We start from the raw sequence: 27558 nt of genomic DNA, 5'->3' as shown, positions 1-27558 counted from the left end.
AGGTGACCTCATACTCAGAACTCTGAGTAGTGACCCCACTCCCTAGTCTCTGGCCAGTGACCTCACCCTCTCAGACATGGACAGTAGCCTTACCCTCCGATGTTTTAACAGTGATCCCATACTCTCAGGACAAGACAGTGACCCAACCCTCTGATCCCTGGATAGTGACATCACACTCTGATCTCTGTGCAGTGACCACACCCTCTCAGACATGGACAGTGACCCCAGTCTCTGATCTCTGAGCAGTGACCCCACCCTCTGATCTAAGCATAGTGATCTCACCCTGTGATCTCTGGATAGTATATCACCCTCTGATCTCTTGATATTGACCCAACCTTCTGATCTCTGGGCAATGACCTCAACCTCTGATCTCTGGGCAGTTACCACACTCTCTCAAGGCTGGACATGACTTCACCCTGTGATATCTGGGCACTGACCTCAGTTTCTCAGTCATGGAATTGACCCCACCCTCTCAGGCCTGTGCAGTGACCTCACCCTCTGGTCTCTGGGCAGTGACCCTACTGGCTGATCTCTGGGCACTGACCCTACCCTCTGATCTAAGGATAGTGACGTCACCCTCTGATCTCTGGACAGTGACCTCATACTCTGATCTCTGGACAGTTACCTCACCCTCTCAAGGCTGGACATGACCTCACCCTGTGATCTCTGGGCATTGACCTCAGCCTCTCAGTCTGGAAGTGACCTCACCACCTCAGACCTGTGCAGTTGACCTCACCTTCTGATCTGTGTGTAGAGAACCCGCCCTCTGATCTCTGGACAGTGACCCTGCCATCGCAGATCTGGGCACTGACCCCACCTTCTGATCTCTGGGCAGAGATACCATCCTCTGATCTCTGGACAGTGACCCTAAACTCTCAGACCTGGACAGTGACCTCATACTCTGATATCTGGACAGTGACCCTCCCTCTGATCTCTGGGGAAAGAGCCTACCCTTTGATCTCTGGGCAGTAACCCCACCCTCTCAAGTCTGTGCAGTGACCTCACCCTGTGACTTTGGCTAGCAACCCCTCCCCCCCCACTGACCACACCCTCTAATATCAAGGCACTGACCTTACCCTCTGATCTCTTCGAAGTGACCCCACCCTCTGATCTCTGGGCAGTGACCTCACCCTCTGATCTCTGTGCACTGACCCCTCTCTGATCTCTGGGCAGAGATCCCACCCTCTGATCTCTGGATATTGACATCACCGACTGATCTCCAGGTAGTGACTCCACCATCTCAGGCCTGGACAATGACCCCACCTACTCAAGCCAGGGAAGTGACCCCATCTCTGAAATCTCATTAGTGACCGCACCCTCTCAGGACTGGAGAGTGACCATACCCTCTGATGACTGGACCGTGACCCCACCTTCTGATCTCTGGGCAGTGACCCTACCCTCTGATCTCTGGTCAGTTATCCCATACTCTAATCTCCGGGCAGTGACGACCCTCTGATCTCTGGGCAGAGATCCCACCCTCTGATCTCTAGACAGTGACCCCACCCTCTCAGGCCTGGACACTGTCCTCACCCTCTGATGTTTTAGCAGTGATTCCCATAATCTCAGGACTAGACAGTCACCCCATCCTTTGATCTCTGGGCAGAGACTGATCTCTGGGCAGTGACCCCTCCCTCTAGACCTGCAGAGTGACCCCACTCTCTGATGTCTGGACAGTGACCACACCCTCTCAGGCCTGTGCAGTGACCACACCCTCTGACTTCTGGGCAGGAATCCCACCCTCTGGTATCTGGGCAGTGACCCTACCCTCTGATCTCTAGGCAATGACCCTACTCTGTTATCTCTGGGCAGTGACCCTACCCACTGATCTCTGGGCACTAATCCTACCCTCTGATCTATGAACAGTGACCTCACCTTCTGATCTCTGGACAGTGACTGTACCCTCTGATCTCCGGGCAGATCCCACCTCTGATCTCTCAGCAGTGAACCCATGCTCTGATCTCTGGGTACTGACATCACCTTCTGATATCTGGGCAGTGACCTCACCCTCTGAACTCTGTGCAATGACCTCAGCCTCTGATCTCTGAGCACTGACCTACCCTCTGATCTCTTGATAGTGACATCACTCTGATCTCTTGGTAGTTGCCGGAGTCCAGCTCCAGCAGCCAGGGATTCAACCTGAAGGGATGAGTGGTGTCGGCAAGAAACTGAGGCAGCCTCTCATTTTTCTTGGACTGCCTGCTTATTTCAAGCTTATGATTCCATTTTATACTTTTACAAAAGCATTAGGTCAGAGGTTTGATATTTTTAGTTCCCATTGACCCAGATTTATTTTTCTCCAAAAATCATTGTTGCTCAACATCACTCATTATCAGAGAAATGCAAATCAAAACCACTGTGAGGTACCATTTCACACCAGTCAGAATGGCTGTGATCCAAAAGTCTACAAGTAATAATTGCTGGAGAGCGTGTGGAGAAAAGGGAACCCTCTTACACTGTTGGTGGGAATGCAAACTAGTACAGCCACTATGGAGAACAGGGTGGAGATTCCTTAAAAAACTGGAAATAGAACTGCCTTATGATCCAGCAATCCCACTGCTGGGCATACACACTGAGGAAACCCGAAGGGAAAGAGACACGTGTACCCCAATGTTCATCACAGCACTGTTTATAATAGCCAGGACATGGAAGCAACCTAGATGTCCATCAGCAGATGAATGGGTAAGAAAGCTGTGGTACATATACACAATGGAGTATTACTCAGCCATTAAAAAGAATACATTTGAATCAGTTCTAATGAGGTGGATGAAACTGGAGCCTATTATACAGAGTGAAGTAAGCCAGAAAGAAAAACACCAATACCGTATACTAACACATATATATGGAATTTAGAAAGATGGTAACAATAACTCTGTGTACGAGACAGCAAAAGAGACCCTGATGTATAGAACAGTCTTATGGACTCTGTGAGAGAGGGAGAGGGTGGGAAGATTTGGGAGAATGGCATTGAAACATGTAAAATATCATGTATGAAACGAGTCGCCAGTCCAGGTTCGATGCACGATACTGGATGCTTGGGGCTGGTGCACTGGGACGACCCAGAGGGATGGAATGGGGAGGGAGGACGGAGGAGGGTTCAGGATGGGGAACACATGTATACCTGTGGCGGATTCATTTTGATATTTGGCAAAACTAATACAGTTATGTAAAGATTAAAAATAAAATAAAATTTAAAAAAAAAGCTAAAAAAAAAAAAATCATTGTTGTCCCTCAAAAGGAATTCCTTCCTCAGAGATTTGCTTATCTACTTTTTCTCATGTGTCCTTGTGAATACACTGTAACTCATGCTAATGTCTGGGCTGCATACCACATTCCTCAGTTTAATTCTTATCTTTCTAAGTCCTGTTTGCCCCTAGTATCCTAAGCTCACTATTTCTTAGAAAGGGCTTCTTGCTAATAATATCTCTAAAGTCCCTAATTTCTATAAGCTATAGTAGAATATGCTAACATTACAGCAATCCTTAAAACTTTAGCTTCTAACTATTTTAATTATTCCTAAGCCCTCAATTCAGCAAACTCCTTTGCCATAAACACTTTTCTCACAAATGGGCTTCAGATAGCAATCCTTCCCATGGCCTCAAGCTGCGGCCTGTGTGCTCACCCTGGAACACTTTTTTGTAAAAGTCCTGAACAAATGTCAGTGATTCACTTTATGAATTATTCTTTGCACACAGCTGCAGAAGGCTTTATGCCTTCTCATGCTCCTCTCAAAAACAATAAGCACCTTAATATTCTCTTCAGTCAACTCAGCCGAGGAAAGGAAAAAACAAGTCAGAATCACAAAGCCTAACTCCTTCATTCCGGGTCCGTGCCTACGGAACAAAGGGAGGGGGTTTAGGGCCATGCCTCCATTTTGTCAGTAATGCCTAACTTGGCTCTCAACAGATAGTGACATCACCCTCTGATCTCTGGACAGTGACCCCATACTCTGATCTCTGGGCAGTTACCTCACCCTCTCAAGGCTGGACATGACTTCACCCTGTGATCTCTGGGCACTGACCTAAGTCTCTCAGTCCTGGAAGTGAGCCCACCCTCTCAGACCTGTGCAGTTGACCTCACTTTCTGATCTGTGTGCAGAGAACCCACGCTGTGATCTCTGAACAGTGATGCTGCCGTCTCAGACCTGGATACTCACCCCACCTTCTGATCTCTGGGCAGAGATCCCACCTTCTAATCTCTGGACAGTGACCCCACCCTCTCAGACCTGGACAGTGACCTCATACTGTGATCTCTGGACAGTGACCCTCCCTCTGATCTCTGGGGAAAAATCCCACCCTCTGATCTCTGGGCAGTAACCCCACCCTCTCAGGTCTGTGCAGTGACCACATCCTCTGACTTTGGTGAGCAACCCCCCCACTGCATGCCTGGAGAGTGACCACATTCTCTAATATCAAGGCACTGACCTTACCTTCTGATCTGTTCGCAGTGACCCCACCCTCTGATCTCTGGGCAATGACCTCACCCTCTGATCTCTGTGCACTGACCCCCACTCTGATCTCTGGGTATTGACATCACCATCTGATCTCTGGGTAGTGACTCCACCATCTCAGGCCTGGACAATGACTCCACCTACTCAGGCCAGGGCAGTGACCCCATCTCTGATCTCTCATTAGTGACCGCACCCTCTCAGGACTGGAGAGTGACCATACCCTTTGATCACAGGACAGTGACCCCACCTTCTGATTTCTGGGCAGTGACCCTACCCTCTGATCTCTGGTTAGTGATCCCACCCTCTGATCTCTGGACAGTGACGACCCTCTGATCTCTAGACAGTGACCCCACGCTCTCAGGCCTGCACAGTGTCCTCACCCTCTGATGTTTTAGCAGTGATTCCCATAATCTCAGGGCTAGACAGTGACCCCACCCTTTGATCTCTGGGCAGGCAGCTCATCCTCTGATCTCTGTGCAGTGACCTCACCTTCTCATCTATCTCTGATGTCTGGGCAGTAACCTCACCCTCTCATGCCTGGGCAAAAATCTCACGCTCTGTTCTCTGTGGAGTGACCTCACACTGTCAGGCCTGATCTGTGACCTCATCATCTGATCTCTGGGCAGCGACCTCACCCTCTCAAGGCTGGACATGACTTCACCCTGTGATCTCTGGGCACTGACCTCAGTTTCTCAGTCATGGAATTGACCCCACCCTCTCAGGCCTCTGCAGTGACCACACCCTCTGATTTCGGGGCAGGTATTCCACCCTCTGGTCTCTGGGCAGTGACATCACACTCTGATCTCTGTGCAGTGACCCCACCCTCTCAGGCCTGGACAGTGACCCCACCTTCACAGGCCTGGTCATTGACCACAGCAGTGACCTCACCTTTTGTCTCTGGTTAGTGACCCCTCCTCTCTGGCTTGGAGAGTGACCACACCCTCTGATCTTTGGAAGTGACCTCACCCTCTCAGATCAAGGCACTGATCTTACAATGTGGTCTCTGAGCATGGACCCACCCTCTGATCTCTGAGCAATGACCCCACACTCTGATCTAAGGATAGTGACCTCACCCTCTGATCTCTTGATATTGACCCAAACCTCTGATCTCTGGGCAATTACCTCACCCTCTCAAGGCTGGACAAGACTTCACCCTGTGATCTCTGGGCACTGACCTCAGTCTCAGTCCTGGAAGTGACCCCACCCCCTCAGGCCTGTGTAGTGACCTCACCATCTGATCTGTTTGCATAGATGCCACCCTATTTTCTCTGGCAGTGACCCTACCATCTGAACTCTGGGCAGTGACCCCACTTTCCTGTCTCTGGGCAGTGACCCCACCCTCTGATCTATGGATAGTGAACCTGCCCTCTGAGACCTGGACACTCACCCCACCTTCTGATCTCTGGGCAGAGATCCCATCCTCTGATATCTGGACAGTGACCCTCCCTCTGATCTCTGGGGAAAGATCCAACCGTCTGATCTCTGGGCAGTAACCCCACCCTCTCAAGTCTGTGCAGTGACCTCACCCTCTGACTTTGGTTAGCAACCCCCGCACTGCATGTCTGGAGAGTGACCACACCTTCTAATATCAAGGCACTGACCTTACCCTCTGATCTTTTTGCAGTGACCCCACCCTCTGATCTCTGGGCAGAGATCCCACCCTCTGATCTCTGGATATTGACATCACCGTCTGATCTCCAAGTAGTGACTCCACAATCTCAGGACTGGACAATGAACCCACCTACTCAGGCCAGGGCAGTGACCACATCTCTGATCTCTCATTAGTGACCACACCCTCTCAGGACTGGAGAGTGATCATACCCTTTGATGACTGGATCGTGACCCCACCTTCTGATCTCTGGGCAGTGATCCCACCCTCTAATCTCTGGACAGTGAGGACTCTCTGATCTCTGGGCAGAGTCCCACCCTCTGATCTCTAGACAGTGACCCTACCCTCTCAAGCCTGGACACTGTCCTCACCCTCTGATGTTTTAACAGTGATCCCATACTCTCAGGACTAGACAGTGACCCCACCCTTTGATCTCTGGACAGACAGCTCATCCTCTGATCTCTGTGCAGTGACCTCACCTTCTCATCTATCTCTGATGTCTGGGCAGTAGCCCCAACCTTTCATGCTCAGCAGTGATCTCACGCTCTTTTTTCTGTGGAGTGACCTCACACTCTCAGGCCCAATCTGTGACCTCACCATCTGAGATCTGGGCAGTGACTTCACCCTCTCAGGCTTGGACAGTGTCGTCACCCTCTGATGTTTTAGCAGTGACCCATGCTCTCAGGACTAGACCGTGACCTCACCCTCTGATCTTTGGGCAGACACCTCACACTCTCATCTCCGGACAGTGACCCCACACTCTGATCAGTGAACAGTGATCTCTGGGCACAGATCCCACTCTCTGATCTATGGACAGTGATCCCACCCTCTCAGGCCTGGACAGTGACCCCACACTCTCAGGCCAGGACAGTGACCCTATCTCTGATCTCTAGGCAGTAACCCCACCCTCTCAGGCCTGTACAGTGGCCACGCCCTCTGATGTGGGGGCAGGAATCCCACCCTCTGGTCTCTGGGGAGTGACACTACCCTCTGATCTCTGGGCAGATCCCACCTCTCATCTCTGGGCAGTGAACCCATGCTCTGATCTCTGGGTACTGACATCACCCTCTGATCTCTGGGCAGTGACCCCACCCTCTGGTCTCTGGACAGTGACCCCACCCTCTGGTCTCTGGCCAGAGACCTCACCCTCTCAGACATGGACAGTGGCCTTACCCTCCGAAGATTCACAGTGATCCCACACTCTCAGGACAAGACAGTGACCCAACCCTCTGATCCCTGGATTGTGACCCCAGCCTCTGATTTCTGGGCACTGACCCCACCCTCTCATCTCTGGACAGTGACCTCATACTCAGAACTCTGAGTAGTGAATTCAGCCTCTGATCTCTGTGCAGTGACCCCGTCCTCTCAGATCTAGACGGTGGCCTTAACCTCCAATGTTTTAACAGTGAACCGGAGACCAGACAAGACAGTGACCTAACCCTCTGATCTCTTGATAGTGACCCCAGCCTCTGATCTCCGGGCACTGACCCTCCCTCTGATCTCTCGGGAAAGATCCCACCCTCTGAACTCTGGACAGTAACCCCACCTTCTCAGGTCTGTGCAGTGACCTCAACCTCTGACTTTGGTTAGGAACCTCCACAATGCATGCCTGGAGAGTGACCACACCCTCTAATATCAAGGGACTGACCTTACCCTCTGATCTCTGGGCAATGACCTCACCCTCTGATCTCTGTGCACTGACCCCTACTCTGATCTCTGGGCAGAGATCCCACCCTCTGATCTCTGGATATTGACATCACCGTCTGATCTCTGGGTAGTGACTCCACCATCTCATGCCTGGACAGCGACCCCACCTACTCAGGCCAGGGCAGTGACCCCATCTCTGATCACTCATTAGTGACTGTGCCCTCTCAGGACTAGAGAGTGACCCTACCCTCTGATCTCTAGTCAGTGATCCCACCCTCTAATCTCGGGCCAGTGACAACCCTCTGATCTCTGAGCAGAAATCCCACCCTCTGATCTCTAGACAGTGACCCCACCATCTCAGGCCTGGACAGTGTCCTCACCCTCTGATGTTTTAGCAGTGACCCATACTCTCAGGACTAGACTGTGACCCCAACCTCTGATTTTTGGGCAGACACCTCACCCTCTGATCTCTAGACAGTGACCCTGCACTCTGAACTCTGAACAGTGACCCCAGCCTCTGATCTCTGGGCACAGATCCCACCCTCTGATCTATGGACAGTGATCCCACCCTCTCAGGCCAGGACAGTGACCCCACCATCCCAGGCCTGGACAGTGACCCCAGCAGTGAACTCACTCTCTGTCTCTGTTTAGTGACCCCCCTCCCCTCTGGCTTGGAGAGTGACCATACACTGTGATCTTTGGGAAGTGACCTCACCCTCTCATATCAAGGCACTGACCTTACTCTGTGGTCTGGGGCAGTCACCCCACCCTCTGATCTCTGGGCAATGACCTCAGTCTCTGATCTCTGGGCAATTACCTCACCCTCTCATGGCTGGACGTGACTTGACCCTCTGGTCTCTTTTCAGTGACCTCAGTCACTCAGGTCTGGCAGTGACCCCACCCTCTGAACTCTGGGAAATGACCTCAGCCTCTGATCTCTGAGCATTGACCCCACCCTCTGATCTAAGGATAGTGACATCACCCTCTGATCTCTGAGCAGGGACTTCACCCGATGATTTCTGGGCAGAGACAGATCTCTGGGCAGATATCCCACCCTCTGATCTCTGGATAATGACACACCATCTGATCTCGGCAGTGACCTCACCAACTCAGGCCTGGACAATAAGCCACCTACTCGGGCCAGGGAGGTGACCCAGTCTCTGATCTCTGGGCAGTAACCCACCCTCTCAGGCCAGGACAGTGACCCTACCTCTTATCTCTGGTTAGTGACTGCACCCTCTCAGGACTGGAGAGTGACCACACCCTCTGATCTCTGGGTGCTGACCTCAGTCTCTCAGTCCTGGAAGTGACCTCACCCCCTCAGACCTGTGCAGTGACCTCACCTTCTGATCTGTATGCAGAGATCCCACCCTCTGATCTCTGGACAGTGACCCTGCCCTCTCAGACCTGGACAGTGACCCCACCTTCTCATCTCTGGGCAGAGATCCCACCCTCTCACGGCTGGACGTGACTTCACCCTCACTCTATCAGATCTGGCCATGATCCCACCTCTCAGACCTGGACAGTGACCCCACCTTCTCATCTCTGGGCAGAGATCCCACCCTCTCACGGCTGGACGTGACTTCACCCTCACTCTATCAGATCTGGCCATGATCCCACCCCTCAGGCCTGTGCAGTAACCTCACCCTCTGATCTCTGGGGAAAGATCCCACCTTCTGATCTCTGGACAGTGACCACATCCTCTCAGGCCTGGACTATGCCCCCACACGCTGGTCTTTTGGAAGTCACCCTGAACTCTCAGGCTTGAACTGTGACCCCACCCTCTGATATCTGGGCAGGTATCTCACCCTCTGATCTCCAGATAGTGACAGCATTCTGTGAGCTGGGCTCTGACCTCACCCTTTCAGGCCTGGAGAGTGACCTCACCCTCTGATCTCTGGGCACTGACCTCAGCCTCTGATCTCTGGGCAGTGATCCCACCCTCTCAGGCTTGGGCAGTGACCCCACCCTCTGATCTCTGGGCAGAGATCATACCCTCTGTTCTCTGGATAGTTACCCTGCCCTCTAGGCCTGGACAGTGCCCCACCCTCTGATCTTTGAGCAGTCACACCACCCTCTCAAGCCTGGGATTTATCCACATGCTCTAGGCCTGGGCTATGACTCTACCCTCTGATCTTTGGGCAGAGACTGATTTCTGGGCAGTGACCCCTCCCTCTCAGACCTGGACAGTGACCCCATCTCTGATCTCTTGGCAGTAACCCCACTCTCTCTGGCCTGTGCAGTGACCTCACCCTCTGACTTTGGTTAGCAACCCCCCACCCCATGCCTGGAGAGGACCACACCCTCTGCTCTTTGGGAAGTGACCTCGCCCTCTGATATCTAGGCACTGACCTTACCCTCTGATCTCTGGGCAGAGAGCCCATCCTCTGATCTCTGGATATTGACATCACAGTCTGATCTCTGGGCAGTGACTCCACCACCTCAGGCCTGGACAATGACCCCACCTACTCGGGCCAGGGCAGTGACCCCATCTCTGATCTCTCATTAGTGACCACACTCTCAGGACTGGACAGTGACCCTACCCTCTGATCTCTGGGCAATGACCTCACCCTCTGATCTCTGGGCAGTTACCTCACTCTCTAAAGGCTGGACATGACTTCACCCTGTGATCTCTGGGCACTGACCTCAGTCTCTCTGTCCTGGAATTGACCTCCCCCCTCAGGCCTGTGCAGTGACCTCACCCTCTGATCTCTGGGGAAAGATCCCACCTTCTGATCTCTGGACAGTGACCACATCCTCTCAGGCCTGGACTATGCTCCTACACTCTGGTCTTTTGGAAGTCACCCTGAACTCTCAGGCTTGAACTGTGACCCCACCCTCTGATATCTGGGCAGGTATCTCACCCTCTGATCTCCAGATAGTGACAGCATTCTGTGAGCTGGGCTCTGACCTCACCCTCTCAGGCCTGGAGAGTGACCTCACCCTCTGATCTCTGGGCACTGACCTCAGCCTCTGATCTCTGGGCAGTGACCCCACCCTCTCGGGCTTGGGCAGTGACCCCACCCTCTGATCTCTGGGCAGTAACCCCACCCTCTGATCTCTGGGTAGAGATCCCACACTCTCAGGCCTGGGAAGTGACCCTGTTCTGAATCCCTGATGCCTGCCCCAGTCTCATGGACTCTGGTGGCGGCCCCATCCACTAGCCCTGACTAGCAGCCCCATACCCTCCTTCACTAACTTCGAGCCCACCTGCTCATGCCTGGTCCGTGGCACTGCCCACTAAAACCACATCTTTGGCTCTGGTGTCTGCATCCATGGCTCTTCCAGTTATTCTTCCTTCATGTGTTCCTCTCTGTTCCTTCGAGGCCAGATTCAGTTGTAAAATTCTCAAAAACTCTGTCAGCCTCCCTGCAATTCACAGAAGTCCATGCCATTGGTAAAGGAGTTTATCCACAGAGCTCAACTGGACAACTACATCTCTATTCCTAGCTTCTGATGGTGCGGTTGATTGGATCCTAAAGTCATACTCATAACCTCTTATTAAAGATTGTCCAGCCACACCTTTGTTGTTCTCTTCAGAGTGACCTTTCTCATTTTTTGCAATGTGGTTAGGCTGAGAATATTTCAAATCTTCAAATTCTGATTCCTTTCTGCTTAACAGTGTGTTCCTTAATGTATCTCTATCCTCTCTCTTCGTCTTATAAGCATTAAGGAGAAACTACACTACAACCTTTTACACCTTGCAAGGAAATTTCCTTAGCTAAATGGGGTCGCTAAGAGTTGGACACGACTGAGCGACTTCCCTTTCACTTTTCACTTTCATGCATTAGAGAAGGAAATGGCAACCCACTCCAGTATTCTTGCCTGGAGAATCCCAGGGACAGGGGAGCCTGGTGGGCTTCCGTCTATGGAGTCACACAGAGTCGGACATGACTAAAGCGACTTAGCAGCAGCAGCAGCAGCAGCACCAGTCACTTTAGTCGTGTTTAACTCTTGGTGACCCTGTGGACTGCAGCCCGCCAGGCTCCTTTGTCCATGGGATTCTCCAGGAAAGAATACTGGAGTGGGTTGCCATCCCCTTCTGCAGGGGATCTTCCTGGTCCACGGATTGAACTTGAGTATCTTATATTGCAGGCAGATTGTTTACCGTCTGAGCCACCAGGCAAGAACCTCTCAAAAAGCACCTTTAATATTCATATTTCAAGCAAAATTCTCTTTGAGGCAATTTAGGCTTCTTCTATCACGAACCTCAAAATTCTTCTAGCATCTACCCATTTGTGTTTGTAGTCAGTCGCTAAGTCATGTCCAACTCTTCGTGACCCCATGAATTGCAGTCCACCAGGCTCCTCTGTCTGTAGAGTTTTCCAGGCAATAATACTGGATAAGTTTGTGCCATTTGGGGATAAGAGAATGGCAAATTACTTAAGTATTCTTGCCTTCAGAACCCCACGAACAGTATGAAAAGGCAAAAAGATAGGACACTGAATGATGAACTCCCCAGGTCGGTAGGTGCCCAATATGTTACAGGAGATCAGTGGAGAAAGAACTCCAGAAAGAATGAAGATATGGAGCCAAAGCAAAAACAACAGCCAGCTGTGGATGTGACTGGTGATGGAAGTAAAGTCCAATGCTGTGAAGAGCAATATTGCATAGGAACCTGGAATGTTGGTCCATGAATCAAAGAAAATTGGAAGTGATCAAACAGGAGATGGCAAGAGTGAACATTGACATTTTAAGAATCAGCAAACTAAAATGGACTGGAATGGGTGAATTTACCTCAGATAACTTTTATATCTACTACTATGTGCAGGAATCCCTTAGAAGAAATGGAGTAGCCATCACGGTCAACAAAAGAGTCCGGAATGCAGTACTTGGATGCAATCTCAAAAACGACGGAATGATCTCTGTTCGTTTCCAAGGCAAACCATTCAATATCACAGTAATCCAAGTCTATGCCCCGACCAGTAATGCTGAAGAAGTTGAAGTTGAATGATTCTATGAAGATCTATAAGAACTTCCAGAACTAACACCCCAAAAAGATGTCCATTACATTATAGGGGACTGGAATGCAAAAGTAGGAAGTCAAGAAATACCTGGAGTAACAGGCAAATTTGGCCTTGGAGTACAGAATGAAGCAGGGCAAAGGCTAATGGAGTTTTGTCAAGAGAACACACTGGTCATAGCAAACACCCTCTTCCAACAACACAAGAAAAGACTCTACACATGGACATCACCACATGGTCAACACCGAAATCAGATTGATTATATTCTTTGCAGCCAAAGATGGAGAAGCTCTATACAGCCAGCAAAAACAAGACTGGGAGCTGACTGTGGCTCAGATCATGAACTCCTTGTTGCCAAATTCAGACTTAAATTGAAGAAAGTAGGGAAAACCACTAGACCATTCAGATATGACCTAAATCAAATCCCTTATGATTATACAGTGGAAGTGACAAATAGATTCAAGGGATTGGGTCTGATAGAGTGCCTGAAGAACTATGGATAGAGGTTCATGACATTGTACAGGAGGCAGTGATCAGGACCATTACAAAAAAAAAAAAAGAAATGCAAAAAGGAAAAATGGCTGTCTGAGGAGGCCTTACAAGTAGCTGTGAAAAGAAGAGAAGTGAAAGACAAAGGAGAAAAGGAAAGATACACCCATTTGAATGCAGAGTTCTAAAGAATAGCAAGGAGAGATAAGAAAGCCTTCCTCAGTGATCAATGCAAAGAAATAGAGGAAAACAATAGAATGGGAAAGACTAGAGATCTCTTCAAGAAAATTAGAAATACCAAGGGGACATGTCATGAAAAGATGGGCACAATAAAGGACAGATACGGTATGGACCTAATAGAAGCAGAAGATATTAAGAAGACATGGCAAGAATACACAGAAGAAGTATACAAAAAAATCTTATGACCCAGATAACCACGATGGTGTGATCACCTAGAGCCAGACATCCTGGAATGTGAAGTCAAGTGGGCCTTAGGAAGCATCACTATGAACAAAGCTAGTGGAAGTGATGGAATTCCAGTTGAGCTATTTCAAATCCTGAAAGATGATGCTGTGAAAGTGCTGCACTCAATATGCCAGCAAATCTGGAAAACTCAGCAGTGGCCACAGGACTGGAAAAGGTCAGTTTTCATTCCAATCCCAAAGAAAGGCAATGCCAAAGAATGCTCAAACTACCGCACAATTGAAACTCATCTCACACACTACCAAAGTAATGTTCAAAATTCTCCAAGCCAGGCTTCAACAGTACATGAATCATGAACTTCCAGATGTTCAAGCTGGATTTTAAAAAAGGCAGAGGAACCAGAGATCAAAGTGTCAACATCCGTTGGATCATTGAAAAAGCAAGAGAGTTCCAGAAAAACATCTACTTCTGCTTTATTGACTATACAAAGGCCAAAGCCATTGACTGTATGGATCACAATGAACTGCGGAAAATTCTGAAAGAGATGGGAATACCAGACCACCTGACCTGCCTCCTGAGGAATCTGTATGCAGGTCAAGAAGCAACAGTTAGAACTGAACATGGAACAGCAGAGTGGTTCCAAATTGGGAAAGGAATACATCAAGGGTGTATATTGTCACCCTACTTTTTAAACTTAAATACAGAGTACATCATGAGAAACACTGAGCTGGATGAAGCACAAGCTAGAATCAAGATTGCCAGGAGAAATATCAATAACCTCAGATATGCAGATGACACCACCCTTAGGGCAGAAAGTGAAGAGGAACTCAAGAGCCTCTTGTTGAAAGTGAAAGAAAAGAGTGAAAAAGTTGGCTTAAAAGTCAACATTCAGAAAATTAAGATCACGGCATCCGGTCCCATCCCTTCATGGCAAATAGATGGAGAAACAATGGAAACAGTGACAGACTTTATTTTGGGGGGCTCCAAAATCACTGCAGATGGTGACTGCAGCCATGAAATTAAAAGACACTTACTTCTTGGAAGAACAGTTATGACAACCTAGAGAGCATATTAAAAAGCAGAGACATTACTTTGCCAGCAAAGGTCCATCTAGTCAAAGCTTTGGTCTTTCCAGTAGTCATGTATGGATGTGAGAGTTGGACTATAAAGAAGGCTGAGCACTGAAGAACTGATACTTTTGAACCGTGGTGTTGGAGAAGACCCTTGAGAGTCCCTTGAACAGCAAGGAGATCTAGCCAGTCGATGCTAAAGGAAATCAGTCCTGAATATGCATTGGAAAGACTGATGTTGAAGCTCAAACTCCAATATTTTGGCCACCTGATGCAGAGAACTGACTCATTTGAAAAGACTCTGATGCTGAGAATGATTGAAGGTGGGAGAAGAAGGGGTCGATTAAGGATGGGATGGTTGGATGGCATCACTGACTCTGGACATGAGTTTGAGGAAGCTCTGGGAGTTGGTGATGGACAGGGAAGCCTGGTGTGCTGCAGTCCATGAGGTCACAAAGAGTTGGACATGACTGAGTGACTCAACTGAACTGAACTGAACTTCCATGGGATCTTCCCTACCCATGAATTGAGCCCACGTCTCCTACATTGGCAGGTGGATTCTTTGCCACTGAGCTACCTGGGAAGCCCTCATCTACCCACTGAAAGTGGAAGTGAAGTCGTGTCCGACTCTTCGTGACCCCATGGACTGCAGCCTACCAGGCTCTTCCGCCCATGGGATTTTCCAGGCAAGAGTACTGGAGTGGCTTGCCATTTCCTTCTCCAGGGGATCGTCTCAACCCATGGATCAAACCCAGGTCTCCCACATTGTAGGGAGATGCTTTACTGTCTGAGCCACCAGGGAAGTCCTCAAATCTACCCACTACTCAGTTCCAATTTTTAAGACATTTAAAATTTAGGGTGAAATTTTAAGGTATTTGTTATAGCCATACAGTATCCCACTTGCCAATACCAAAATTGGTGTTAGTGCTCTAGAACGGCCTTAACAGAGTACTGAAAGGCGGGTGGCTTAAAGCAACAGAAATGTATTGTCTCAGTCCTGGAGGCTGGGAGTCTGAAATTAAGGTGTCAGTAGGGCCATGCCCCCTCTGAGTCTGCAGAGGGCTCCTTCTCTGCCTTTTCTTGGCTTCTGGGGATTTTCCAGCAGTCTTTGGTATCCCTTGGCTTTCAAGTGAGAACTCTAATCTCTGCCTTCATCATCGCCTGACATTCTCCCTTTACATGTGTCTCTTCACACAAACTATTGCAGTATAGCTGATTTGCAATGTTATGTTAGTTTGAGGTGTACAACACAGTGATTCAACCTTATTGGATGCCTTCTTTTTAAAAAAAAAATTATTTATTTTAATTGGAGGCTAACAACTTTACAATATTGTAGTGGTTTTCGCCAAACATCGACATGAACCAGCCACAGGCGCACATGTGTTCCCTATCCAGAACCCACTTCCCACCTCCTTCCCCATCCCGTCCCTCAGGGTCATCCCAGTGCACCAGCCCTGAGCACCCTGTCTTATGCATCAAACCTGGACCGGTGATCCACTTCACATATGATAATATACACGTTTCAGCACTACCTTCTCAAATCATCCCACCCTCGCCTTCTCCCACAGAGCCCAAAAGACTGTTCTTTACATCTGTGTCTCTTTTGGTGTCTCATATATAGGGTCATCATCACCATCTTCCTAAATTCCATATACATGCATTAGTATACTGTATTGGTGTTTTTCTTTCTGACTTACTTCACTGTATAATAGGCTCCAGTTTCATCCATCACATTAGAACTGATTCAAATGCATTATTTTTAATGGCTGAGTAATATTCCATTGTGTATATGTAGCACAGCTTTCTTATCCATTCATCTGCCGATGGACGTCTAGGTTGCTTCCATGTCCTGGCTATTGTAAACAGTGCTATGATGAACATTGGGATACACATGTCTCTTTCAATTCTGGTTTCCTTGGTGTGTATGCCCAGCAGTGGGATTGCTGGGTCATATGGCAGTTCTATTTCCAGTTTTTTAAGGAATCCCCACACTGTTCTCCATAGTGGCTGTACTAGTTTGCATTCCCACCAACAGTGTAAGAGGGTTCCTTTTTCTCCACACCCTCTCCAGCATTTATTGTTTGTAGACTTTTTGATAGCAGCCATTCTGATTGGCGTGAGATAGTACCTCATTGTGGTTTTGATGTGCATTTCTCTGATAATGAGTGATGTTGAGCATGTTTTCATGTGTTTGTTAGCCATCTGTATGTCTTCTTTGGAGAAATGTCTGTTTAGTTCTTTGGCCCATTTTTTGACTGGCTCGTTTATTTTTATGCAATTGAGCTGCACGAGTTGCTTGTATATTTTTGAGATTAATTCTTTGTCAGTTGCCTCTTTTGCTATTATTTTCTCCCATTCTGAAGGCTGTCTTTTCACCTTGCTTAGAGCTTCCTTCGTTGTGCAAAAGCTTTTAATTTTAATTAGGTCCCATTTGTTTATTTTTGCTTTTATTTCCATTACTCTGGGAGCTGGGTCATAGAGGATACTCCTGTGATTTATGTCAGAGAGTGTTTTGCCTATGTTTTCCTCTAGGAGTTTTATAGTTTCTGGTCTTACGTGTAGATCTTTAATCTATTTTGAGTTTATTTTTGTGTATGGTGTTAGAAATTGTTCTAGTTTCATTCTTTTACATGTGGTTGACCAGTTTTCCCAGCACCACTGGTTAAAGAGATTGTCTTTTCTCCATTGTATTGGGCGTCTTCTTCTAAGGGCATCTGTTATGTTGGATTAGAAACCCACTAACCCAGGTGGCACTAGTGGTAAAGAACCCACCAACCAATGCAGGAGACATAAGAGACATGGGTTCAATCCCTGGATTGGGAAGATCCCCTGGAGAAGGAAATGGCAACCCACTCCAGTATTCTTGACTGGAGAATCCCATGGACAGAGGAGCCTGGCAGGCTATATAGTTCATGGGGTCACAAAGAGTTGGACACAACAAAGGGACTAACACTTTCACTACTCCAATATGGCTTCATCTTAGCTAATCACACCTGCAGTGCTCTGAGGAACTACGGGCCAGGACTTAATTGTATCTGTTTTTGGAGGGGGGGCACAACTTAAGCCATAACAGAGCCTAAACAAGGTGAGGAAGGTCTCCTTGTGTATGAGTGGCCTGCCACAGAGAGTCAGAGCTGGAGCAAGGTGAGGAAGGCGTCCACACATGTAGGTGGCATGGTGTGGGTGTTGGATCTTGAGCAGTGTGAATGGGGCATCTATGACATGAAAAGTCTGTGAGAGGTGTGTTGGATTTCTGAGCCTGAACAGGGTAAGCAAGGCTGTGCTCTAGGTGGGGGTGTTTGGGGAGGAGTCTAATAGGGATTGTCAGAACATGATGGAGTCATCATGCAGGAAAGTCACCCTTGCAGGAGGGATGAACTAGCTTGGAGTGCTGGAGCCCAAGCAAGGTGAGGAAGGCGACTATGTGTGTGACAGCCTGACATGGGTTGTCAATCATCATGGGACATTATTGAGTCTACTGGCAGAGCTTGAGGTCTGAAAATTTTATGGTTGTATTCTGCTTGGGCTTCCTTGGTGGCTCAAATGGTAAAGAATGTGCCTGCGATGCGGGAGACCTGGATTCAGTCCCTGGGTCAGGACGATCCCCTGCAGGAGGGCATGGCAACCCATTCCAGTATTCTTGGACTTCCCTGGTGGCTCAGACAATAAAGAATCTGCCTGCAGTGTGAGAGACCTGGGTTCGATCTCTGGGTCAGGAAGATCCCCTGGAGGAGGGCATGGCAACCCTCTCCAGTATTCTTGCCTGGAGAATCCTCATGGACAGAGGTGACTGGCGGGCTACAGTCCATGGGGTCACAAAGAGTCAGATATGACTGAGCGAGTCAGCACAGCACAGCACGTTCTGCTTATGTAGGGAAATGTCTTTGTTTATATTAAATAGTAAAGAATTGGGGGCATCAAATCAGCAAGTAAAAAAAAAATCTCTTTGGGAATTCCCTGTTAGTCCAGTGGTTAGGACTCAGTGGTCTCACTGTCAGGGCCCCAGGTTCAATCCCTGGTCTGGGAACTAAGATTCCACAAGCCATGAGGCCAGAAAAAAAGCTCTTCTAACTATACTTGTAACTTTTCTGTAAGTTTTAAAATTGAAAATAATTAAAAACTCTGAAATACATATGGCAGCATGTTATAATTCTAGAGATCTAAGTGGTGTATACCATATATGTTATGGTATATTATTATGATATTTCTAGTTTTCTAGCTGATTATAATACTGCAAAGTAAAAATATTCAAAAATGAAAGGCGATACATGCGTAGTATAGAAAACAAGAAAGGAAATCATTCATGAGCTCATTGCCCAAAGACAGTGTTAACACTGTGTATATTTCATTTATGTTGAAAAAAGACAATCATAAAAGTAACCTGAACTTGGTGGTATAAGCGTTTGAAGGTCAGGTGATTTTTTTAAGGTTAAAATCAGAGAGTTCCATTTTTTTTTTTTCTCACTTTTAGAGGAAAATTGGAAATTCCTCAAGTTAATGTGGGAATGTGTGTTAGTCTTCAGTCTCGTCTGACTCTTTGTGACCCCATGGACTGCAGCCCTCCAGGCTCTTCTGTCCATGGGATTCTCCAGGCAAGAATACTGGAGTGGGTTGCCATTTCCTTCTCCATAATATGGAAGCCTTAGGAATCAATGAACTAAAATGGACTGGAATGGGTGAATTTAACTCAGATGACCATTATATCTACTACTATGTGCAGGAATCCCTTAGAAGAAATGGAGTAGCCATCATGGTCAACAAAAGAGTCCGGAATGCAGTACTTGGATGCAATCTCAAAAATGACAGAATGATCTCTGTTCGTTTCCAAGGCAAACCATTCAGTATCACAGTAATCCAAGTCTATGCCCCAACCAGTAATGCTGAAGAAGCTGAAGTTGAACGGTTCTATGAAGACCTACAAGACCTTTTAGAACTAACACCCCAAAAAGATGTCCTTTTCATTATAGGGGACTGAAATGCAAAAGTAGGAGGTCAAAAAACACCTGGAGTAACGGGCAAATTTGGCCTTGGAATACGGAATGAAGCAGGGCAAAGGCTAATAGAGTTTTGTCAAGAGAACGCAATGGTCATAGTAAACACCCTCTTCCAAGAACACAAGAGAAGACTCTACACATGGACATCACCAGATGGTCAACACCGAAATCAGATTGATTATATTCTTTGCAGCCAAAGATGGAGAAGCTCTATACAGTCAGCAAAAACAAGACTGGGAGCAGACTGTGGCTCAGATGATGAACTCCTTATTGTCAAATTTAGACTTAAATTGAAGAAAGTAGGGAAAACCACTAGACCATTCAGGTATGACCTAAATCAAATCCCTTATGATTATACAGTGGAAATGAGAAATAGATTTAAGGGCCTAGATCTGATAGATAGAGTGCCTGGTGAACTATGGACGGAGGTTTGTGACATCGTACAGGAGACAGGGATCAAGACCATCCCCATGGGAAAGAAATGCAAAAAAGCAAAATGGCTGTCTGGGGGAGGCCTTACAAATAATGTGGAAAAAAGACAAGTGAAAAGCAAAGGAGAAAAGGAAAGATATAAGCATCTGAATGCAGAGTTCCAAAGAATAGCAAGAAGAGATAAGAAAGCCTTCTTCAGCAATCAATGCAAAGAAATAGAGGAAAACAACAGAATGGGAAAGACTAGAGATCTCTTCAAGAAAATTAAAGATACCAAGGAAACATTTCTTGCAAAGATGGTCACAATAAAGGACAGAAATGGTATGGGCCTAACAGAAGCAGAAGATATTAAGAAGAGGTGGCAAGGATACACAGAAGAACTGTACAAAAAAGATCATCATGACCAAGATAATCACGATGGTGTGATCACTCACCTAGAGCCAGACATCCTGGAATGTGAAGTCAAGCGGGCCTTAGAAAGCATCACTACGAACAAAGCTAGTGGAGGTGATGGAATTCCAGTTGAGCTATTTCAAATCCTCAAAGATGATGCTGTGAAAGTGCTGCGCTCAATATGCCAGCAAATTTGGAAAACTCAGCAGTGGCCACAGGACTGGAAAAGGTCAGTTTTCACTCCAATCCCAAAGAAAGGCAATGCCAAAGAATGCTCAAACTACCGCACAATTGCACTCACCTCACACACTAATAAAGTAATGCTCAAAATTTTCAAAGCCAGGCTTCAGCAATACGTGAACTGTGAACTTCCAGATGTTCAAGCTGGATTTAGAAAAGGCAGAGGAACCAGAGATCAAATTGCCAACATCCTCTGGATCATCAAAAAAGCAAGAGAGTTCCAGAAAAACATCTATTTCTGCTTTATTGACTATGCCAAAGCCTTTGCCTATGTGTCACAATAAACTGTGGAAAATTCTTCAAGAGATGGGAATACCAGACCACCAGACCTGCCTCTTGAGAAACCTATATGCATGTCAGGAAGCAACAGTTAGAACTGGACATGGAACAACAGACTGGTTCCAAATAGGAAAAGGAGTACATCAAGGCTGTATATTGTTACCCTGCTTATTTAACTTATATGCAGAGTACATCATGAGAAATGCTGGGCTGGAAGGAGCACAAGCTGGAATCAAGATTGCTGGGAGAAATATCAATAACCTCAGATCTGCAGATGACACCACCCTTATGGCAGAAAGTGAAGAGGAACTAAAAAGCCTCTTGATGAAAGTGAAAGAGGAGAGTGAAAACGTTGGCTTAAAGTTCAACATTCAGAAAACGAAGATCATGGCATCTGGTCCCATCACTTCATGGGAAATAGATGGGGAAACAGTGGAAAGAGTGTCAGACTTTATTCTGGGGGGCTCCAAAATTACTGCAGGTGGTGACTGCAGCCATGAAATTACAAGTCGCTTACTCCTTGGAAGGAAAGTTATGACCAACCTAGATAGCATATTCAAAAACAGAGACATTACTTTGCCCACAAAGGTCCGTCTAGTCAAGGCTATAGTTCTTCCAGTGGTCATGTATGGATGTGAGAGTTGGACTGTGAAGAAAGCTGAGCGCCAAAGAATTGATGCTTTTGAACTGTGGTGTTGAAGAAGACTCTTGAGAGTTCCTTGGACTGCAAGCAGATCCAACCAGTCCATTCTAAAGGAAATCAGTCCTGGGTGTTTTTAGAAGGAATGATGCTAAAGCTGAAACTCCAGTAGTTTGGCCACCTCATGCGAAGAGTTGACTCATTGGAAAAGACTCTGATGCTGGGAGGGATTGGGGGCAGGAGGAGAAGGGGACGACAGAGGATGAGATGACTTGATGGCATCACCGACTCGATGGACGTGAGTCTGAGTGAACTCCGGGAGTTGGTGATGGACAGGGAGGCCTGGCGCGCTGCAGTTCATGGGGTCGCAACAGCCGGACACGACTGAGCGACTCAACTGAACTGAGCTGAACTAGGTGCCTATTCACTTGCAAGTCATTGCTACAGTCACTAGAGGGCGCACTCCTACCAAAGACCACACAAAGTTCTGAAAACAATACTGTCACATTTTCTGAAATCCTAAAAAAAAAATCAAATATATTTTCATCCATTTTTAAACACCAGCATGATATCCTGCTATCCTTTTCATTTATCTTATGTCTGCTTACTTTACGTTTAGAATTAGACGATGTCTCTGTCATGACTGTCAAGATAATCGCTTTTCTATTTAAGACTAATTCTGCCTCTTTGCCCTGGGTAGTAGTGTGAACCCTCTGAGGGTCTGTTGTTTCTCACTACAATTTTCTCACACTTCCACCGAGGTGAGATTGTCACAACTACCTTGTCAGTGGTCCTGCCATGCTCTCTTTGGAGTTTTTAGACCAGCTTTTGTTTTTATAGATTAAAAATTTTGTGAGTTTGATGGCTATGAGAGAAAAGCAAAGGATTTTTTTCCCCTTGTTTGAAGGCCAAATAAATCCTGCTATTGGAGTGTTTGGGGAGCAGGAACTCGGTTTATTTGAGGAGGCGTTTGGAGGTGGCAGTACATGCTAGGGGAACTTTTCTCTTGAAGCAAGCCCATTGCCAACTCAAGACTGTTGCTATGAGGCATACAACACTGAGACCCAGAGAGTGTCAGTGTGAGAGAGACCTAAACAAACAACGTCATTTCCTGACTGTATTTGGTGAAATCCTAGGGCTGTAGAAATGTTTGATGTGAAGTTTGTTAAGAAGTTTTAAAGCCCAAATTTGTGCTAAAGGAAAGTTTGTCCACTCAAATACCAGGCTACCTTCTTCTGGGTTATACCTCAAAATAATTACTCTTGGAATCTCAGTACTTAAACTTCTTTTACATTTTATTGATTAATAATAATAATATCTGATATTTACTAAATGCTTGCTATGTAGCAAGCACCTTGCATGCATCATAGGATTAGTAGTGTGGTTGATATGGTTATTTTCACACTTGGCAGATGAGAAAACAGAGGCCTGGGCAGGGGATGAAGAGTGATTTTAAAAAATCAGATTGGTCATTTTTGTTTCTTTAAGTCATTCGATCACTTAGGTCTGCCGGACTCTAATTAAAGTCTTATTCACTTAACCATAAATTATATGGCCTTCCCATATAGGTAGTATGTGACACTATGCTTCCCTCCCCCTCTTTTTTTTTTTTTTATATAAACAGTTTGTATGCATCTGTTTGTATAAAGTGGTGTAAACAAGTAAACCAAAAGGCACATACGAGCCACCCTCAGCATAACTTGCACTGGGTGTGAGCTCTCAATGCAACAGGGAACACTGAGTGAAGAGACTTGATGGAGGCCTATATGGAAGTTTGAGTGGCAGCAAAGTAGGGCCCATGTGGCTTAAGTGAGTGTATGAGAGGGAGAGTAATGGAAGGGACCAGATTAATAGAAGGGGGCCAGATTTTAAAGGGACTTGCAGACCTTTTACTTACAGGCTTTTACCCTGAATTAAAAGTGCAGCCATTGCAGAGTTCTGAAAATGTGAGAGACATGATCTGACTCCCAGGTTTAGCAGGATTGTTATAGCTGCCCGGTTGAAACTAGACAGCTGCTAGCTTTATGTTGAGTGTGGCTCATATGTGCCTCTGTTTTAAATATAAATTTATTTATTTTAATTGGAGGCTAATTGCTTTACAGTATTGTATTGGTTTTGCCATACACAGACATGAATCTGCCACGGGTGTACATGTGTTCCCCATCCTGAACCCTGCTCCCACCTTCCTCCCTATCCCATCCCTCAGGGTCATCCCAGTGCACCAGCCCTGAGCACCTTGTCTCATGCATTGAACCTGGACTGGCGATCCATTTCACATATGATAATATACATGTTTCAATGCCATCCTCCCAAATCATCCTAGCCTCACCCTCTCCCAGAGTCCAAAAGACTGTTCTATACATCTGTGTCTTTTTTGCTCTCTTGCATATAGGCTCATCATTACCATCTTTCTAAATTCCATATATATGCGTTAGTATACTGTATTTGCGGGGGTGTTTTTTTTTTTCTGGCTTACTTCAGTCTGTATAATAGGCTCCACTTTCATCCACCTCATTAGAACTGATACAAATGTATTCTTTTTAATGGCTGAGTAATATTCCATTGTGTATACGTTGCATAGCTTTCTTATCCATTTGTCTGCTGATGGGCATCTAGGTTGCTTCCATGTCCTGGCTATTATAAACAGTGTTGCGATGAACGTTGGGGTACATGTGTCTCTTTCAATTCTGGTTTCCTTGGTGTGTATGCCCAGCAGTGGGATTGCTGGGTCATATGGCAGTTCTATTTCCAGTGTTTTAAGGAATCTCCACACTATTCTCCATAGTGGTTGTACTAGTTTGCATTCCCACCAACAGTGTAAGAGGGCTCCCTTTTCTCCACACCCTCTCCAGCATTTATTGCTTGTAGACTTTTGGATAGCAGCCACTCTGACTGGCATGAAATGGTATCTCATTGTGGTTTTGATTTGCATTTCTCTGATAATGAGTGATGTTGAGCATGTTTTCATGTGTTTGTTAGCCATCTGTATGTCTTCTTTGGAGAAATGTCTGTTTAGTTCTTTGGCCCATTTTTTGATTGGGTCGTTTATTTTTCTGGAATTGAGCTGCAGGAGTTGCTTGCATATCTTTGAGATTAATTCTTTGTCCATTGCTTCATTGGCTACTATTTTTTCCCATTCTGAAGGCTGTCTTTTCACCTTGCTTAGAGTTTCCTGTGTTGTGGAGAAGCTTTTAATTTTAATTAGGTCCCGTTTGTTTATTTTTGCTTTGACTGTGTGGATCACAATAAACTGTGGAAAATTCTTCAAGAGATGGGAATACCAGACCACCTGATCTGCCTCTTGAGAAACCTATATGCAGGTCAGGAAGCAACAGTTAGAACTGGACATGGAACAACAGACTGGTTCCAAATAGGAAAAGGAGTTCGTCAAGGCTGTATATTGTCACCCTGTTTATTTAACTTATATGCAGAGTACATGATGAGAAACGCTGGACTGGAAGAAACACAAGCTGGAATCAAGATTGCCGGGAGAAATATCAATAACCTCCGATATGCAGATGACACCACCCTTAGGGCAGAAAGTGAAGAGGAACTCAAAAGCCTCTTGATGACAGTGAAAGTGGAGAGGGAAAAAGTTGGCTTAAAGCTCAACATTCAGAAAACAAAGATCGTGGCATCCGGTCCCACCACTTCCTGGGAAATAGATGGGGAAACAGTGGAAACAGTGTCAGACTTTATTTTTCTGGGCTCCAAAATCACTACAGATGGTGACTGCAGCCATGAAATTAAAAGACACTTACTCCTTGGAAGGAAGGTTATGACCAACCTAGATAGCATATTCAAAAGCAGAGACATTACTTTGCCAACAAAGGTTCGTCTAGTCAAGGCTATGGTTTATCCTGTGGTCATGTATGGATGTGAGAGTTGGACTGTGAAGAAGGCTGAGTGCCAAAAAATTGATGCTTTTGAACTGTGGTGTTGGAGAAGACTCTTGAGAGTCCCTTGGACTGCAAGGAGATCCAAGCAGTCCATTCTGAAGGAGATCAGCCCTGGGATTTCTTTGGAAGGAATGATGTTAAAGCTGAAACTCCAGTACTTTGGCCACCTCATGTGAAGAACTGACTCATTGGAAAAGACTCTGATGCTGGGAGGGATTGGGGGCAGGAGGAGAAGGGGACGACAGAGGATGAGATGGCTGGATGGTATCACTGACTCGATGGACGTGAGTCTGAGTGAACTCCGGGAGTTGGTGATGGACAGGGAGGCCTGGCGTGCTGCGATTCATGGGTCGCAAAGAGTCGGACACAACTGAGCGACTTATCTGATCTGATCTGATCTGATCTGAGGGAAGGAGGGTGTCGTCAATTACAGAAACTTACCCGACCTCAGTAACAGGAAGAGTCTCGAGTTGCCTTGCTCAGTTTCCTCCCAGCAAGAGGTTAGTTTGCAGGGTTGTGGCATAAGGAATTACAATGATAAATGTCGCAGCTGGTATGTACCGTATACTTATGTGCCAGTCACTGGGTTAAGGTCTCAGTATTTATCTAGACGTTTACTTCTCAAAGCACATATTAGAACTTTCACATTAAACTGCAAAAAGAGAGAGACAGCATTTGCTTTGCCCAAGACAAACCCTGAACCATCTGTGCTTTTAGTTGCTTATTCCTAAATTCTGAGATCAGGGCGTCTGGCTGTGCTTCATGGTTAATTTTTTTCTTTTCTTATTATTTTTTTTTGGTTGCCACATGCTGTGGCACTGAGGATCTTAGCTCCCCAACCAGGAATTGAACCCATGCCCCCTGCAGTGGAAGTGCAGAGTCTTAACCATTGGACCACCAGGGAAGTACTTTCATGATTTCTTTTAAAAATATCTTTTATCAAACACAGATGAGAGATAATACACTATAACGGTTTTCAGCAGAGTCAGGAGTAAGTTACAAAACGTTTTTTTGTCAATTTCCTTGCCTCCAAAATGGGGAAAACGACAATGCCTACTGAATATGATTTTTGTGAGGATAATATCAGGTAATTCATTGAAAGATTGAGACTAGTATATAGTACATGGTAATCTTTCTCTACATGCTTTAGATATTATTTCTGGTATTAATATTAGTAGGAAGAGGAGAATGACAAGGTCTTAATTGGTAAAATGAAAAGATTATGGCCTCTGTCCACACCCAGCTTTATTTTACTAATATTACTAGTCTATGAAATCTCCAAGGTTTGGAGCCCCTGCCCTTAACCATGGTGCTTGTATATGGAGTGGCTGGTTTCTCCCGTTAAGACAATGCCTCCGTCCCAACAAAGAAAGGGAAGTGCTTGGCTAAGTGCCATCTCTGAGCTCACTGCCTGGAGGACAGCACACAAACCCAGGACCCACACGGAGACGATGCCGCTGAGACGACCTGGAGAGGGAGAGGCATGTGGGTGGGGAGGAGGAAGTGTGAGAGGCAGCTGGCTTCCTAGGAAGAAGACAAACTGTGGACTCAGAATCAAATCAGAGCTCTGCAATGGACTGGCTCTGTGACTTTGAACAGATTGGTTCAGCTTCCTGAACCTCATCCGTACAACGGGATCTTAATAGTAGTTAGTTCATAGAGCTGAAAAGAAGATGAAGAGATTCACGTGCAGCACTCAGAAGAAAACATGGCAAGCTGTAGGTGTTCAATAAACATTTGCTACCATGAAGATGATGAAGACACTAACACAGCAGACAGAACAAAGAAGTAGAGGAATAAAAAGAGCCCACTGCTTCCCAGAAGCGGGGAGAATTTTCTCAGTGCCACAGGGACGGATGTGTCTTGAGCTCTCCCTCACTAGGGTCAATGCCAGGCAGCCACGAAAGAAGGAGGATTTGCATGGCCCCTCACTGGTGAGCACACGCACTCCAGAGCTATGAGTATTGCTGATGCTGGAGACTGGCCTCAGTTCTGCTCACTTGCCTGAATCCCACAGAGCCCATCAGATCCA

This window comes from Bubalus kerabau, chromosome X, assembly GCF_029407905.1.
Source record: "Bubalus kerabau isolate K-KA32 ecotype Philippines breed swamp buffalo chromosome X, PCC_UOA_SB_1v2, whole genome shotgun sequence".
In the NCBI taxonomy this organism is placed as follows: Eukaryota; Metazoa; Chordata; class Mammalia; order Artiodactyla; family Bovidae; genus Bubalus; species Bubalus kerabau.
Note: the sequence above shows the minus strand (reverse complement) of the source record.